This window comes from Silene latifolia, chromosome Y, assembly GCF_048544455.1.
Source record: "Silene latifolia isolate original U9 population chromosome Y, ASM4854445v1, whole genome shotgun sequence".
In the NCBI taxonomy this organism is placed as follows: Eukaryota; Viridiplantae; Streptophyta; class Magnoliopsida; order Caryophyllales; family Caryophyllaceae; genus Silene; species Silene latifolia.
In genome coordinates, this window is record NC_133538.1 from 335,469,433 (window position 1) to 335,488,654 (window position 19,222).

Sequence of the window (19,222 nt, forward strand, 5' to 3'; positions counted from 1 at the left end):
CAGACTCAGAAGAAATTCCAAATGAAGAGGTTGTTCCGGATCAAACCAATACATCGATCATGATGGCCATGCTCCAGGAAATTCAAAAACTCCATGAAAAATTTGAAAAGATTCCTGGAGTACCCTCTCCTATTGAGGAGGCAAATCCAGAAAGCTATGCTGACTCACCCTTTGTGGATGAGATAGCAAGGATAGATTTGCCAAAGAAATTTGTGGTTCCTTTGATGAGAATCTATGATGGGACCACAGATCCAAAAAATCATGTAGCCTATTACAAATAAAGGATGTTGGCAGCTTCTATTCCCAGTGAACTACGACAAGTCTGCATGTGCAAGGGATTTGGGACAATCCTGAATGGGCCTGCCCTACAATGGTACATAAACTTGCCAAATGGAAGCATCAAATCCTTTGCTGACCTTGTCAACTCCTTCAATCATCAGTTCGCCAGCAGCAGGAAACTTGAGAAGAGATCCAGTGATCTGTACAGAATAAAGCAGAAGCCTGGTGAATCAATCAAATCTTATATGACCAGATTTAATAAAGAAAAGGTGTCAATCCCCAGATGTGATGTTGGAACAGCTGTGGAAGCTTTCAGGCAAGGGCTACCTCTGGACAGTGATTTCTATGACGCAATGACTATGAAGCCCTACCATACCTTTGAAGATGTCTAGGCATTAGCCATAGGCTATATTCGGCTGGAAGAAGATAAAGGTTTCAAAGCAGACAACACTAACAACAACTCAGGATATGGCAAAAACAACAGGAAAAGTTCAAACCACAGAGGAAGCAGTTCCAGGCCATCTTCTTATACAAGGCCTGACAGATCAGAAGTCAACGATGCACAAGATCAACGAGGTAATTCCTATACTTATCCCCCTATCCAAGAGTATAACTTCTCTGTTGATATTGTAGGATTAATCAAAAGACTTGACAACATGGGACACATTGTCAAACGGCCAAAGAAGTCCGACAACCCCAACTCAAGGAAAGACACTACAAGATGGTGTGAATTCAAAATGGACATAGGGCACACAATAGAAGAATGTCGGGGATTGCGCAGGCAAGTGGCCTACCTACTAAAGAAAGGTTATCTGAAAGACCTGATGTCATCAAAGAGCAGGGAAGACGATGGAGCAAGAAAGCATCAAGAAAGGCAACAACGTGACCTGCCCCCAGCACCACCCATCTATGAGGTCAAATTCATCAATGGAGGATCTGAGATCTGTGGCCTGACCAGTTCTGCTGCAAAGAAAATTGCCAGGGAGTCAAAAATGAAATCTCCTTTTAAACCTAGAAATTTACCTCAAATTACTTTTAACGACACTGATATGGAAGGAATTCCTGACCTACACCATGATAGCATGGTTATCACCATGTAAATTGGGACTGCACGTATTCTGCGAAGTCTAGTAGATGGAGGCAGCTCAGTAAACCTGATCATGCTTGATCTCTTGAAAGCAATGAAGATTCATGAAAGCCAAATCATAAAGAAATCTAATGTCCTAGTGAGATTCAGTGGAGAGACAATGAAAACGCTGGGGGGAAATATACCTGTCTGTCATCCTACAATGCTATCTTAGGAAGACCATGGATCCACAATGTCAGGGCTATATATTCCATTTACCACCAATGTGTCAAGATACCAACAGAATGGGGAGTAGCAACCATAAAAGGTGAACAAAAATCTGCCTAAGAATGTTACACTGAATCATTGAAACATTCCAAGACACGTAAGTCCCTCGCTTAGCAATTACAGTACCCTGTCAGGACCACATATGTGGCAGAAACCAAAATGGAAACATATCAAGTCATTTTAGACCCCAAGTATCCTGACAGGCATGTACTGATAGGATCTGATGTTCCTGAAAATATCAGACCAGAATTAGTAAGCTTTCTTAAGAATAAATCCTCATGTTTTGCCTGGTCACATTTTGATATGACTGGTATAGATGCTAATATCATTACACATAAACTTAACATTGACAAATCTTATAAGCCTGTGCAGCAGAAAAGAAGAAAGTTTGCCTCTGAACGCAATGTCATTATTAATGAAGAAGTAGACAAATTGCTAGACATGGGAATGATAAGAGAAGTCATGTACCCTGACTGGCTGGCTAATGTGGTGATAGTACAGAAAAAGAATGGCAAGTGGAGAGTTTGTGTAGACTACAAAGACCTCAATAAAGCCTGCCCAAAAGACCCATTCCCACTCGCTCATATAGATGCAATGGTAGACGCCACAGCAAGACACGAACTCCTAACATTTATGGATGCCTCAAGTGGATTCAACCAGATCAAGATGCACCCATCTGACCAGGAACACACTGCATTCATCACAGAAAGAGGCATATACTGCTACACAGCAATGCCCTTTGGCCTGAAGAATGCAGGGGCAACATACCAATGCCTGGTCAACATGATGTTCAAAGATCAAATAGGAGATACAATGGAGGTCTATATTGATGACATGGTAGTCAAATCAAAAAAAGGCGGAAGATCAAGTCAGGGATCTAGAAGTAGCTTTCAAGATCCTGGAAGAATTTAATATGAAGCTCAACCCTTCCAAATGCCATTTTAGAGTTTCTTCAGGCAAATTTCCGGGATACATGGTAACCAAAAGAGGAATAGAAGCCAGCCTAGAACAGATAAAAGCCATCCTGGAACTAGAATCTCCCAAATCAGTTAAAGACATCCAAAAGTTAACAGGAAGAGTTACAGCCTTGAACAGATTCATATCCAGATCATCAGAAAGATGCAGATCCTTCTACGACCTCCTCAGGAAGAACAAGTCATTCAAATGGTTGCCTGAACACAAAGCAGCCCTTCAGGACTTAAAAGCATACCTGACCACCCCTCCACTGTTGGCTAAACCAAACAAAGGAGAACCCCTGACGGTGGAATAAACTAGACCACTTGCCTAAATAAGACCTCCTGACAGGCTGAGGGCCATAAGCTCTCCTGACTGGCAACCCCCACCCCCCCCCCCCTCTTTTTACTAAAAAGCCCTCCTGACAGGCAACAAAGCCATCATTTCCTAAATGTGGAATGTGGGCCATAAGCCCTCCTGACAGGCATCATTCTAACAAAATGCATTATTCACAGGTACGAATCAAGTCATTCCAAGAAAAGAAGATTCAAATTATACCAAGGCAATGTAGCTGCCCAGGGAACACCCCTCCTGGATAAGGCAAAAAATCCTCAAAAACTAAAACATTGTTTGTCCAGGGAACATCCCCCATTGGATGGGCCAAAACAAAACAAACTAATACTTCAAAAATAAACCAAAAAAAAACTAGCATGCCTTGGAACCAGTAGTAGAGCTGATCCCCTTATTAATAGTGTGGACAACGCCCGCGGGAACTACGTCCGCGGGATCCACACTAGGCATAATCGACTCGAGGTTCTTTCGAATTGAATTAAGACAAATTAGAGTCGCCACCAAGTTTTATGGGAACTTGGAACCGTTCAAGTCACTTTACACCTTTCATCGAAAAGCATAAAGCCAATCGACTACGAGTGATTAAAGATAACGACTTGTACCCTATATCACTCGATTTGAATGACTCTCGTAATCCAATGGTATTTAGACGGATCCGCAAACCATAGATCTTGAGTAAGGGGTGAGTGTACGTGTTAGGAAGCCCATAAGGACACCTAACCCCGCCCGTCAATAACGTCCTCTACTAAGTCAAGTATCGGATTTCAAACAAGGTCATAGCTACTGAAATATATGATATGCAAACATCGTTTTAAAACCCTAACATGTGACAACGATTTCTATGTCGTTTTAGATGCAACTAAACTAACTTTGTCAAAGTTGTAATTTAGCATGTGGGTTGATTGATCTAACAACATACAAAGCAAAGCAAACAAGGCTTGATGGGAATGGGGGAGCCGTTGGGATCTACCGTATTACAACCCAGGCATTTCATGCCGACACAACGAGAATTTAGAGATACAACTCGATCTAAATACAATTGCTACATATGACACCATACACGACAAATGGCCATTCGGCCTTGGAAAACGTGCACAAGGGGGTGGCCCACGGCTTACATGACTCACGGCCTTGGGTCACTCCCCGTAATGCGTGCTTTCACTAAATCTTATCGAATTAGACATAGGGCCACACACCAAAGCATGCATTAGCATAAATCGGGCCATGTCGCTTTAAACAACATGCGATTTACTACGCTCTTACATGAATTGGAGCACAACCATCTAACCAAACAAGACTATGGTTTTTTAGAAATCATTTGACTCGATGATGGAAAACTAATTACAAACAAATTACAAAACACGACTCGGTAAACAAAAATAATTACAAGATACGAAATAACGAGATAAAGATAAGAAAGAGCGAGAAAAGGACTACAGAAACACGGCCAAACACGGCCTACATATCCTAGCCTACCCTAATCCTTAGGTTAGATTCATTAGGTTAGATAGATTTGCAAAGCGATACGGGATGCACATTAGAAAACGATGATAAAATAGGTCAGAAAGCTTCGCCTAAAACCGAGTGCTCTACACGGCCTAAAGGGTCGAATTAGGTCAAGTTCGCTAATTAAATTAACTCGTCGAGTGTTAATAAGAAGGTGCTAATCACGCACTCTTATACTAGCGAGAAATCAAGTGAAAAGAGAGATGCGTTCAATTAAGTTATAGAATTGTTAGTCGATTTTTAAGGCTATATCGAGACCACCTAATATGTCTAATTAGGTTATTAAGTTGATCTAATGTCGTCTAAATGAGTCATATGTTAACAATCAGAGGTCGAACTAACATGCGAAGGGTCCTAGGGTAGGTCGAATTGGTCGAAACAAACGAGGGACCAAAAGCGAGGAACGAAGTTAGAAATCGTTTTATTAATGCTCTACCTTGAACACGAGGATATGTAAATGAGACGGGGTGTACGGACCGACCGATGTGGCGGATTTCTTTCCCATCTCAAGTCAACGCGGGTGTTCGTGGTGGTACTTTAACTCATACTCGGACTAAACTAGTTTTATAGTTAACGATGTCAAACGATAAACAAAACGATAAACAATGTAAAACGAACAATAAAAAACAAGCATAAAAGAACGAAATAAAAAGGAGAAGAGGAGGATTTGATGCACCATTAACCTACATGTATCGTTGACACCGTCTTGGGTCGTAATCGATGGTAGATTTTATCTCGAGAGGCCGTCGTCGACGAAGGAACAAAGCAAACAACACGTTTTTTGTAAATCTGGACAGCAACTTTCAAACTGCAATTTCTCACTCGTTTCACGGTGAAAATTAGATTTAAAAGATGTTTTGAAAACTAGAAAGAGAGGAGAACAGAGATATTAAAACAATCCCTGCTAGTTTTGAATTATTGGGCACGAAAAATGAGCACAAACAGAACTGGACAGACAGGAAAAGCCGCGAAAACAGAGTGTATGTCACTCTGTTTTTCGAGGGGATTCGTGTACTCTCAAGGGCAATTTGGCTCGTGAATCTTTATCTAAGATGTGGATGGATGTTGTGTGGTTAATTAGGAACAGGAAACTCGAATTTTTATGGAGGTTTGAGGGTTGAACGAAGGGTTCCCAAGAGGACACACAAACTGATTCTCAGTTTTGTATGTCGGTTTTGTCGAGGGTTTTTGAGAGGCAATTATGGTTTGTTTCTGGAGTTTAAAGCTTGTAAGTGACGGTAGTATGTATGGAGAACTTAGAGGTATGAATGTATGGTATAGGGGGGGTATTTATAAGGAGTTTCGAAGGGTAGAAGTAGGGCAACAAGCAGTCGGGCCTGTTTCGCATAGCTGCTGTCCATCAGCTATTTCGTGGGGTTTTTAGGGTTTGTATGGGGGGTTTGCTTGGTGGTTAAGCTAAGGTAATATGGGTAGGATACTAGGGTATGGTGTAGGGTTAATGGGCACGGGTTTAAGTGGTGTTTGGAGCGGGTTTTGGGCTCGGGTTTGAGCACGCAAAACAGGGGGGGGCTGCTTGTTATTTGCGGGCTGTTTATTGGGTGTTTGGGACGGGAATTGGATGGGTTTCGTGGTGGGTTTAGTGATGGGTTGTTTGTAGGTAATGAGGAGTAAGAATTGGTTTGGTTGTGGCGGGTTTGGGTCAAGCTTTGAAGCACACAAAACGGGTTGGAAAAGAGGAAGGGCTAACACGGGTAAGGGGAAGTAGTTGGGCTGTTTTGTGTATGTTTGGGGCGAGATTTGTGACGTGGGTATGGGGCTTCGAACTGGGGTTGGATTGGTAGAGGCCTAGGTTGGTTAGTGTACTCGAGATTCGTGCCAACTCGTAAAGAAAACGGGCTCAAAAACCGAGCTATAATCGAGCTCCAAAACGTGTGGTTAAAACGAGTTTTCGATTTTCAAATTCGATTTTTCAAATCGATTAACACATTAAAATAAATGATTTTTCAAATCGAATACACTCATAAATGATTTTTCAAATCAATTATCTATTTTATTTTCAATAAAATAAACTTGAGAAAATAAACTCAAAATAAAGTAAAATGAATTCCCCTTAAAAAAGCTTTAATTAAAATATCATTTAAATTAATAAAATACTCCGTCGACAACGCTCATTCTACATCGTAAAACAAACCCAAATAATGACAATGACAACTAATAAATACATGTGTCCTATCATCATCGGGTGTTTTCGGGTTCTCTATAAATTCCAATATCGACGGATACGGGTATCTACAGAGCCTCCACTTTGACTGAGGCTTGGACAAGGCGAAAGTCAAAGTATACCTCAGGTCTCTTTCGACCTGAGGATTCCGCGGGTCGTTTATAGTCCATTAGACTTGCGTATATAAGCTCGCCAGCCACAAGAAGAGATCATACCTGAAACTTCGTCGGGGATTAACTCTTGCTTCTGTTCTGTCAAATTGCCATCATTGGTCGTCGACCCATAAAATTGCATATATGGTGGGTTGAGCCTTATCCTCGGGCGCCTACGTATCCGTTTCTGACGGAATCAAACCCGCGTCGTAGTTCGGCAACTGGCGACACATGCCCAAAGTTTATCATCTGCTGGCATTTGTCCAAATTCATCATCTGTTGACACTTGCCCAAAGCTTATCATCTGTGGCAGTGCCCAAATGGGACGGGACTTTCCAAGGAGGTTGCCGCCGCTTTCATCATTTGCTTTCGGCTACGGAATTCTTCCATTTCATACTCTTGTATTGAATTGAATTCCGAGTGGATGTCATCCTTTTCATCTTGATAATGGTCTCTCGAAGCCAACGGCTTCGATCCTCCAAGATTTGTGATGGCTCTAAAGTCGAAGACTTTAGAGCCCCAAATGAAGCATATCCTGCTATATTTGAAACATAGAAAATGTACGAGCAATAATCATCACTTAAGCACATTTGGATCATCGATCTTGAAATTGGATCATTTGAAAGATTGGGTCATCGACCCGAAAATTGAATTTGAAAATTTTGAATAATTGGGCCATCGACCCGAAAATTGAATTTGAAAATTTTGAATAATTGGGCCATCGACTCGAATTTTGAGTTTGTCATCACTTAGAATATTGGGCCATCGACCCTTCAAAAAAATTGAATTTAAATTTTTGAATTTCGAAAGATTGGGTCATCGACCCGCAAAGATTCCACTACTTAGATCATCTATCCACAATTCGCAAAAAGTTTTTTTTTGGAATTTTGAAATTTTTTGAAATCGAACTTTGATGGGTGAGCATGAAATACGACACAGACACTCCGTATGACCCGTAAACAACGTGGACGTAGCCCGCTACCGTAAAACAAAAAAAAGGAAAATAAAACCGTAAGTGTGCCCGGGTTTTAATTCGATTATTGACTGTTGGGGGTAGAAAAGTAAATTGGCCATTCTGACGCCAGAAGATGACAAACGGGAATCACAAGGTCGTCGGACTTGGGACGAAGATTTCGTATGGCATGGGCGTGCTCCCGAGGGCACACGGGAATCAAGATCACTTGGCATTGACAAGGTGGATTAAACTCACGGAGCAACAACGTTGGCTTCGCCCAGACACTAAACACAGACTGATTTTATGAGAACACTTAGACAACACACATGACTTTTGTCGGGAACATTTTGTCACTCTTCTCCTCGCCTCCTTTCTTTTCAGCGAGTTTCATCATTTCTTGCCACCGCCTTCTTTCTTTTCAGCGGGCTTTTACTATTTTTTGTCCACGCCTTCTTTCTTTTCAGCGGGTTTTTCATATTTTCTGTTCCCAACACAAACCCACATCTATGTGACTCGGCATCCTTGCCTAAACCATTAGATAAAGCTCATTCTGATACTCGATACTATTCATCCAAACGTGTATCCTCATCCTAGCCTACATCGAGTGCTAAGACCGACTCAAACAAAGGTGGCTTCATTTGGACTTGGTTAAGACCCGTAAGAAACCGACAAGATGACAACTTGGATGATGGGTGGATTGAATCCCTTATTCTGAAGGACTGCCTACGTATTCGCGTGGAGAGAAATCAAATCCGACGTAGTTCGATCTTGGTGCATAAACATGGCATTTTGATTGTGTGTACACACTCAAAGGTTTCGCCTAAGGTATCATGTCGTATCCCATTCTAGCCTGTAAGGTACCGTTGTATCCCGTGTCTAGGGTTGGTACAAAAGGTTTTGATTCTTTGGGATGTGGAGCTTGGTAAAAATAGGTTTGTAAGGTAAACCATCATTCTGAAGGTTCGTTTTGTGGTGCTAAGGCTAAGGGCTATGGCTGCTGATGTGGATGGAGATGTTGTCTCAGGTTGGATGAAACGTGAGTACAAATGGGTTGGAAATCGATGTGGGATCAAATTTCCATGTCTGGACCCTAAAGGCTTGGGTGTACTAACACAAGCGATCGATTCTCGAGAATCCTAACTATTCCCTCGTAAATGCCTCGGGAAGGACTTAGAGGTATGGATGACTGCTGATGGCACTACCTGACCATTTTGGCTTCGCCTTTGAACTTCGATCAACATTTTAACATTTCTTTTTCTTTTTTCTTTTCTTTTCTTCTTCTTTTCTTTTTTTTTCCTTTCCCTTTTTCTTCTTCTTTTTTTCATTTTTCTTTTTTTTTCATTTTTTTTTTCATTTTTCCAATTTTTCTCTTTTTCTCTTTTTTCATTCTTTTTCATCTTTTTTCTCTCTTTGAAAATGATCTTCTATTCATTCTCTTAGTCATAAATGGATACACCTTGAAAACTGGGCTTCGCCAACTAATTTGGGTAGGAACTAACAATTCCTTGTTATAACGGGTTGATATCTTCTCTCTTCGAGATGGGACAATTTTGTTGGGGAAAAGGCTTGCCTTCTATCATCGATAGGGGAAACAAGGAGCTAGTCCGGGTTTGTCATATAATCATCTAAAAGCTTGTCACAAACATTGGTTCAGATGGAGGTTTTCTACCACCAGACATGGAATAGGTAAAGGAATCAAACACGGGATCCTAGTGTACCTTACATTTTGAAACATGACATATTTCTACCCCAGGGATTCCTTTGAGTGTGTTGTGCGTTTTATCATGTTTCGGAATGATTGAGGATTGGAAACAAGACATATTTGGAAACGAAACTGCAACTTTTATTGGAATGACAAATGCTTAACAGATTCGAAGGAACGATTCCTAGGATACACCCTAGGTCATCGCGGAACAAACGACTCAACTTCAGGAAAAGAAAGTCCTAGACTCGACTCGACTAAGATAAGAAAACAGATCCCGACTCATAATTTCAAATCTGGTCATGAGCTTTCCCTTGTTCAGCTGTCAGCTTAGATGCTCGGCTCTGGTCCTTGATCCCTTTGATTGTCTACCTCCATCCCGAGGTAGTCCTCTGAGGATCTACGCCAGTGATGAAGGTTGGTGAATCAAATTGTCTTTTATTAACTTCGTTAACGAGAGGAGTACATTCTAGAGCAAGACTCCCGATTTGAATTTCATTCTTCGGGTTTGGTAAGAATTCAAAGCAATCCACAAATATTTTCCCGATAAACACCCCTTTCAAGTGACATGGGTGGATAAGATGGGAATAATCGACATTGTCTTCGACATAAACAAAGTTGGCGTGATCGCCAAATGGATTGGTGATGTTATTGGGTTTAACAGTTGGGATCGGGAGTGTTTCATTCTCGATCATGTCTTGAATTTCGTGATTCAGTCGATAGCACCTTTCAGTATCATGGCCTTTCCCTTGATTAAAGGCATAGTAGGCATTTGGTTTATACCATTTACCTTGTTGATCAGCGGGAGGGTCCGGAGTTGGACAAATAGGCTTCAGCTTTCCTTGGGCTATGAGCTTTTGGAGTGCGTATGTATAAGTGCATCCGATATCGGTGAACGCCCTAGGTGTTTGGCGCTGCGACTTCTTCGATTGCCCTTCTAAGAGATTGATGGCTTCATCAATATGGGTCGTTGTTGGGGCCTTGGCCTTAGACGATGAGGCCTCTTGGTACCCTTTCGGCTTTTCAGCCTCTGCCCTTATGACGTCATCTTCTACCTTTATCCCGATTCTTATCAATTCTTTGAAAGAGCCAAAATTCTGGTATTTCAGAGCATTGCGGTAAATAGGTCGTAGATTCTTTACGAACTTATCTACCATTTCAACTTCATCAGGATTCTTGGCTAATTTCACGCTTTCGGTAGCGCCATCTTGCAAGGAATTCAGTAAAGCCTTCTTTGTCTTTCTGTGTCATCACCTCCAATGTTCTTATGTTGGTTTGAATCTCGACATTATCAGCATAGTGCTTGCAGAACTCCACCGTAATATCTTCGAAAGTGGGGAAGTTCTTAAGGTCAAGATTGTAGAACTACGCCTTCGGGTGTTCATCCAGAGATTGAGCAAAAATTTCAGAGAGCATGTCAGCAGGTACTCCCTTCAGTGCTAAGTACTCCTTATAGGCCTTAACATGGTGGACCGGATCTTCTGTGCCCTTAAACTTTGGGATATCAGTGAGTACCATGTTTGTGGGCAACTTATCCTGAACTGGGGCATAGGCCCTAGCATTTTCGTAGTGGATATTCTTCCCCTGGGAGAGTTTCAGACGGTCCTCAATGAACTTGAACCGTTTTTCCAGATCAGTCAGAGGTGGGGTAGACGAAGAGGAATCTTCACCCAGCTTGGATTCGATTGCATCCATTCTGGTCATCATGAGGTTCACGGCCTCAGTGAGTTTGTTAACAGCATCTTTCATTGCTTGAAGTCGGGTTTTTGGCGGCCTTTCTACAAGAAAACCCCGAACCAAGTCAATATTCGAATGTAAGAGCCCCTCCACACTTAAGGACACGACACCAACTTGACTCAAACAAAGACTCGACTTGAGACTGATTAACCAAAAGGTTTGACTCACGGTTTGATTTAGACCTTGACTCATTTTAGACTCGACAAAACGACATGACTCAAGCTGTCATAGCTCGATTCTAAACTGGACTCGGTGTGACTAAACCCGTGATTGGACTAACATAGTCCTTAGGTTCGTGTGAAACGCCCTAAAGGGCCTAGCTTGGACGTTTCTGTGGACTATCCTAGACCAATTGGTCGACCCACATGACTCGAAGCCCAAGAGGTGAGCTTGGGTGACCCAACAAGGTCGTGTTCTAGATACCTAGGACGAAACACGCCTAGCCACACACGGCTAGGACCCGGACACGACTCGACGCATTTCATGCTTGGTTAAGGTCCGAGAAATATTTTGGATTGAATTTTAAAAAACGAAAGATCGATTTGAAAATGAGATTTACAATGGGCAGCATGCCGGCTATAAAAGCTCATTTTTGGCCTAAAACTCTAGTCCTACTTGGGCGGCATTCCGCGTTTTGAAAATCATGCTATTTTGACAGTAAGTCGTTCAAAAGTTCGGTTTTGAAATCGATACGGAATGTTTGAAAAGACTCGGAAAATTCATTTCGCACATTGTCATTCTCATGTTATAAGGATGTATGCTCCTAGACATCTCTAAGTCTCGGCAAGTCTTCTACAAGAAGGTCTATGCCCTCCATCCTTTTTGGGTCTTATAGAGCAAGGGCCTTTAGGTAGAGTACCTAGAAGAGCATCCCCACCATCAAGAACCACGACGAGGCGGAGCGGAAGCAAGCAATGTGCGAGTTCCTGGCATAGTGGGACGTCGCCCCCCACGCATCACAAAGAAACGCTGGGACGGCCCGGGAAAGTCCTTAAGGGTTTATGCATGAATCGTAGCACTATGAGTAATGTTTTACTTTCCAATACTTTCTTTTCAACTTTCACCTCGGAGGAAAAGACCCTAGAAACGAAGTGTAACTAGTCCTCTTTTCCCCAGCGGAGTCGCCAAACTGTGGAGGGTCCGGAGTTGGACCAATAGGCTTCAGCTTTTCTTGGGCTGTGAGCTTTTGGAGTGCGTATGTATAAGTGCATCCGATATCGGTGAATGCCCTAGGTGTTTGGCGCTGCGACTTCTTCGATTGCCCTTCTAAGAGATTGATGGCTTCATCAATATGGGTCGTTGTTGGGGCCTTGGCCTTAGACGATGAGGCCCCTTGGTACCCTTTCGGCTTTTCAGCCTCTGCCCTTATGACATCATCTTCTACCTTTATCCCGATTCTTATCAATTCTTTGAAAGAGCCAAAATTCTGGAATTTCAGAGCATTGCGGTAAATAGGTCGTAGATTCTTTACGAACTTATCTACCATTTCAACTTCATCAGGCTTCTTGGCTAATTTCACGATTTCAAATACGCCCATCTTGCAAGGAATTCAAGTAAAGCCTTTCTTTGTCTTTCTGTATCATCACCTCCAATGTTCTTATGTTGGTTTGAATCTCGACATTATCAAAGATAGTGCTTGCGAACTCCACCGTAATATCTTCGAAAGTGGGGAAGTTCTTAAGGTCAAGATTGTAGAACCACGCCTTCGGTGTTCATCCGAGATTGAGCGAAAATTTCGGAGAGCATGTCGGCAGTACTCCATTCAAGTGCTAAGTACCCCTTATAGGCCTTAACATGGTGGACCGGATCTTCTGTGCCCTTAAACTTTGGGATATCAGTGAGTACCATGTTTGTGGGCAACTTATCCTGAACTGGGGCATTGGCCCTAGCATTTTCGTAGTGGATATTTTTCCCCTGGGAGAGTTTCAGACGGTCCTCAATGAACTTGAACCGTTTCTCCAGATCAGTCAGAGGTGGGGTAGACGAAGAGGAATCTTCACCCAGCTTGGATTCGATTGCATCCATTCTGGTCATCATGAGGTTCACGGACTCAGTGAGTTTGTTAACAGCATCTTCCATTGCTTGAAGTCGGGTTTTTGGCGGCCTTTCTACAAGAAAACCCCGAACCAAGTCAATATTCGAATGTAAGAGCCCCTGCACAGTTAAGGACACGACACCAACTTGACTCAAACAAAGTCTCGACTTGAGACTGATTAACCAAAAGGTTCGACTCACGGTTGGATTTAGACCTTGACTCATTTTAGACTCGACAAAACGACATGACTCAAGCTGTCATAGCTCGATTCTAAACTGGACTCGGTGTGACTAAACCCGTGATTGGACTAACATAGTCCTTAGGTTCGAGTGAAATGCCCTAAAGGGCCTAGCTTGGACGTTTCTGTGGACTATCCTAGACCAATTGGTCGACCCACATGACTCGAAGCCCAAGAGGTGAGCTTGGGTGACCCAGCAAGGTCGTGTTCTAGATACCTAGGACGAAACACGCCTAGCCACACACGGCTAGGACCCGGACACGACTCAACGCATTTCATGCTTGGTTAAGGTCCGAGAAATATTTTGGATTGAATTTTAAAAAACGAAATATCGATTTGAAAATGAGATTTAAAATTGGCAGCATGCCGGCTATAAAAGCTCATTTTTGGCCGAAAACTCTGGTCCTACTTGTGCAGCATTCCGCGTTTTGAAAATCATGCTATTTTGACTGTAAGTTGTTCAAAAGTTCGGTTTTGAAATCGATACGGAAAGTTTGAAAAGACTCGGGAAATTCATTTCGCACATTGTCATTCTCATGTTATAAGGATGTATGCTCCTAGACATCTCTAAGTCTCGCAAGTCTTCTACAAGAAGGTATATGCCCTCCATCCTTTTTGGGTCTTATAGAGCAAGGGCCTTTAGGTAGAGTACCTAGAAGAGCATCCCCACCATCAAGAACCGCGACGAGGCGGAGCGGAAGCAAGCAATGTGCGAGTTCCTGGCATAGTGGGACGTCGCCCCCCACGCATCACAAAGAAAGCTTGGACGGCCCGGGAAAGTCCTTAAGGGTTTATGCATGAATCGTAGCATTATGAGTAATGTTTTACTTTCCAATACTTTCTTTTCAAGTTTCACCTCGGAGGAAAAGACCCTAGAAACAAAGTGTAACTAGTCCTCTTTTCCCAAATAGTCGCCAAATGGACAACGCCCGCGAATCGAATCGCGTCCGCGGGATCCACACTAGGCATAATCGACTCGAGGTTCTTTCGAATCGAATTAAGACAAATTAGAGTCGCCACCAAGTTTTATGGGAACTTGGAACCGTTCAAGTCAACTTTACACCTTTCATCGAAAAGCATAAAGCCAATCGACTACGAGTGATTAAAGATAAAGACTTGTACCCTATATCACTCGATTTGAATGACTCTCGTAATCCAATGGTATTTAGACGGATCCGCAAACCATAGATCTCGAGTAAGGGATGAGGATACGTGTTAGGAAGCCCATAAGGACACCTAACCCCGCCCGTCAATAACGGCCTCTACTAAGTCAAGTATCGGATTTCAAACAAGGTCATAGCTACTGCGATATATGATATGCAAACATCATTTTAAAACCCTAACATGTGACAACGATTTCTATGTCGTTTTAGATGCAACTAAACTAACTTTGTCAAAGTTGTAATTTAGCATGTGGGTTGATTGATCTAACAACATACAAAGCAAAGCAAACAAGGCTTGATGGGAATGGGGGAGCCGTTGGGATCTACCCTATTACAACCCAGGCATTTCATGCCGACACAACGAGAATTTAGAGATACAACTCGATCTAAATACAATTGCTACATATGACACCATAAACGACACATGGCCATTCGGCCTAGGAAAACGTGCACAAGGGGGGTGGCCCACAGCTTACATGACTCACGGCCTTGGATCACTCCCCGTAATGCGTGCTTTCACTTAATCTTATCGAATTAGACATAGGGCCACACACCAAAGCATGCATTAGCATAAATCGGGCCATGTCGCTTTAAACAACATGCGATTTACTACGCTCTTACATGAATTGGAGCACAACCATCTAACCAAACAAGACTAAGGTTTTTTAGAAATCATTTGACTCGATGATGGAAAACTAATTACAAACAAATTACAAAACACGACTCGGTAAACAAAAATAATTACAAGATACGAAATAACGAGATAAAGATAAAAAAGAGCGAGAAAAGGACTACAGAAACACGGCCAAACACGGCCTACATATCCTAGCCTACCCTAATCCTTAGGTTAGATTCATTAGGTTAGATAGATTTGCAAAGCGATACGGGATGCACATTAGAAAACGATGATAAAATAGGTCAGAAAGCTTCGCCTAAAACCGAGTGCTCTACACGGCCTAAAGGGTCGAATTAGGTCAAGTTCGCTAATTAAATTAACTCGTCGAGTGTTAATAAGAAGGTGCTAATCACGCACTCTTATACTAGCGAGAAATCAAGTGAAAAGAGAGATGCGTTCAATTAAGTTATAGAATTGTTAGTCGATTTTTAAGGCTATATCGAGACAACCTAATATGTCTAATTAGGTTATTAAGTTGATCTAATGTCGTCTAAATGAGTCATATGTTAACAATCAGAGGTCGAACTAACATGCGAAGGGTCCTAGGGCAGGTCGAATTGGTCGAAACAAACGAGGGACCAAAAGCGAGGAACGAAGTTAGAAATCGTTTTATTAATGCCCTACCTTGAACACGAGGATATGTAAATGAGACGGGATGTACAACCGACCGATGTGGCGGATTTCTTTCCCATCTCAAGTCAACGCGGGTGTTCGTGGTGGTACTTTAACTCATACTCGGACTAAACTAGTTTTATAGTTAACGATGTCAAACGATAAACAAAACGATAAACAATGTAAAACGAACAATAAAAAACAAGCATAAAAGAACGAAATAAAAAGGAGAAGAGGAGGATTTTATGCACCCTCAACCTACATGTATCGTTGACACCGTCTTGGGTCGTAATCGATGGTAGATTTTATCTCGAGAGGCCGTCGTCGACGAAGGAACAAAGCAAACAACACGTTTTTTGTAAATCTGGACAGCAACTTTCAAACTGCAATTTCTCACTCGTTTCACGGTGAAAATTAGATTTAAAAGATGTTTTGAAAACTAGAAAGAGAGGATAACAGATATCTTAAAACAATCCCTGCTCGTTTTTAATTATTGGGCACAAAAAACGAGCACAAACAGAACTGGACAGACAGGAAAAGCCGCGAAAACAGAGTGTATGTCACTCTGTTTTTCGAGGGGATTCGTGTACTCTCAAGGGCAATTTGGCTCGTGAATCTTTGTCTAAGATGTAGATGGATGTTGTGTGGTTAATTAGGAACAAGAAACTCGAATTTTTATGGAGGTTTGAGGGTTGAACGAAGGGTTCCCAAGAGGACACACAAACTGATTCTCAGTTTTGTATGTCGGTTTTGTCGAGGGTTTTTGAGAGGCAATTAGGGTTTGTTTCTGGAGTTTAAAGCTTGTAAGTGACGTTAGTATGTATGGAGAACTTAGAGTAATGAATGTATGGTAAAGGGGGGGTATTTATAAGGAGTTTCGAAGGGTAGAAATAGGGCAACAAGCAGTCGGGCCTGTTTCGCATAGCTGCTGTCCATCAGCTATTTCTTGGGGTTTTTAGGGTTTGTATGGGGGGTTTGCTTGGTGGTTAAGCTAAGGTAATATGGGTAGGATACTAGGGTATGGTGTAGGGTTAATGGGCACGGGTTTAAGTGGTGTTTGGAGCGGGTTTTGGGCTCGGGTTTGAGCACGCAAAACAGAGGGGGACTGCTTGTTATTTGCGGGCTGTTTATTGGGTGTTTGGGACGGGAATTGGATGGGTTTCGTGGTGGGTTTAGTGATGGGTTGTTTGTAGGTAATGAGGAGCAAGAATTGGGTTGGTTGTGGCGGGTTTGGGTCAAGCTTTGAAGCACACAAAACGGGTTGGAAAAGAGGAAGGGCTAACGCGGGTAACGGGAAGTAGTTGGGCTGTTTTGTGTATGTTTGGGGCGAGATTTGGGACGTGGGTATGGGGGTTCGAACTGGGATTGGATGGGTAGAGGTCTAGGTTGGTTAGTGTACTCGAGATTCGTGCCAACTCGTAAAGAAAACGGGCTCAAAAACCGAGCTATAATCGAGCTCCAAAACGTGTGGTTAAAACGAGTTTTCGATATTCAAATTCGATTTTTCAAATCGATTAACACATTAAAATAAATTATTTTTCAAATCAAATACACTCATAAAATGATTTTTCAAATCAATTATCTATTTTATTTTCAATAAAATAAACTTGAGAAAATAAACTCAAAATAAAGTAAAATGAATTCAACTTAAAAAAGCTTTAATTTAAATATCATTTAAATTAATAAAATACTCCGTCGACAACGCTCATTCTACATCGTAAAACGAACCCAAATAATGACAATGACAACTAATAAATACATGTGTCCTATCATCATCGGGTGTTTGTCGGGTTCTCTATAAATTCCAATATCGACGGATACGGGTATCTACAAATAGGCTCCTCATCCTCCTCTTCCTCATCATCCCCTGCTTCCTCAGCATCACCACTCTTCTCCTTGGACGGAGGAGAATCCACCTCCTTATCAGCATGCAGCTTGCAAAGCTCAGGGTAATTAGCATTAAGATTGGCTAATTCCTGGTCAGGATCCCAGAAAGGCCTGACTTCAGTAGGCTCCTTCATAGCATCTACACGACCCCTACCAAAGAAGTAAAGAGCAGCATCCTTATACCTGCCCTACAACAAATCCCTCTCAACATCCAATTCCTCATTTACCTTTGGCTACTCCTGCATAGCCTACTTCTCAGCCTTTAATTCTTCCTGGTAATGTCAAATTTAGCCTGGAGAGCTTTCACGACATATTGAGCAGAACTCAGCTTGGACGACTCCACCACCAACCGAGCCTTCCCTGCCTCATTGTCCTCTTTCAAAGAGTGATTCTCAGCTTTTACTGTTTCCAATTCAGCTTTGAACTTCACCGCATCTTTCTTCAGAATCTGCACCTCCCAATCCAAGGTATCTTTGAGGTTGGTTATAGAATCCAGCTGACAGGCACCCCTCAACATATCATTTACATTCTGCCAAAAATATCCCCATTCAGGCCACACAAAACAAAAAATAATAACCAATAAAAAAATCAGACAAAAAGAAATTACCTCCTGCAGCATAGTGATCAGATTGGCAGCATAATCCCTGGTACGGTACATGGCAGCCAAAGCACGAGTAGAAGAATTCTCTGCCTGATACATATAATAAGGATCATCAACCATAAAAGATTGAGCCTGGATGTGTTCCTTAGCAAACTGACTTATCCAGCCGAGCTCTAACCCCTCTAACCTCATGAACCCCACCTGAAGATTCATCTACCCTTTTCTTCTTTTCAGCCCGACCAGCATCATCCGCAACCTTCTTAGGGGATGCCAACTATACCTCCTGAACGCGTTCCTGAATTTGCACTGCATTATCACTCCCTGTAGCCTCGCTACTCTTTAATTTCTCCCCCGTAATTTAGGAAACACCTGCCTTCACCAGGGACAAACCAAAGCTAGCTATCCTGGCAGAAGCACTAGTGGCTGCACGAAAAGGTTCTACATCAGCAATATAAATACATGTTCAATATATAAAATCTACAAAGTAAAGGCAACAAAACTTACTCCCTGACGAAGAAGCCCCTGAAGCTTTAGCACCCTTCACTGGTTTGTAAGTGCTCAGTTTAGCCTTCTTGAAACGAGGTGTAGGTGCTTGCCCCAGACAGGCAGGCCATGCTCTCTCCTCTTCAGGCAATGCCATGAAGGCTGTAATCTGGTCAGTCGACCTCTCAACATCAGGATTATTTGCCCAATCATTCACTACAAAAACAAAAGCAAGTTAGTATATTTTTCAAAATAATATGAATCATCTCTAATCAGAATACAATGCAAGAAAAGAGCAACTACCTCCCTCAACAGTAGGATAACTAAGATAATCCAGGTCAGGGGCAATAGAATC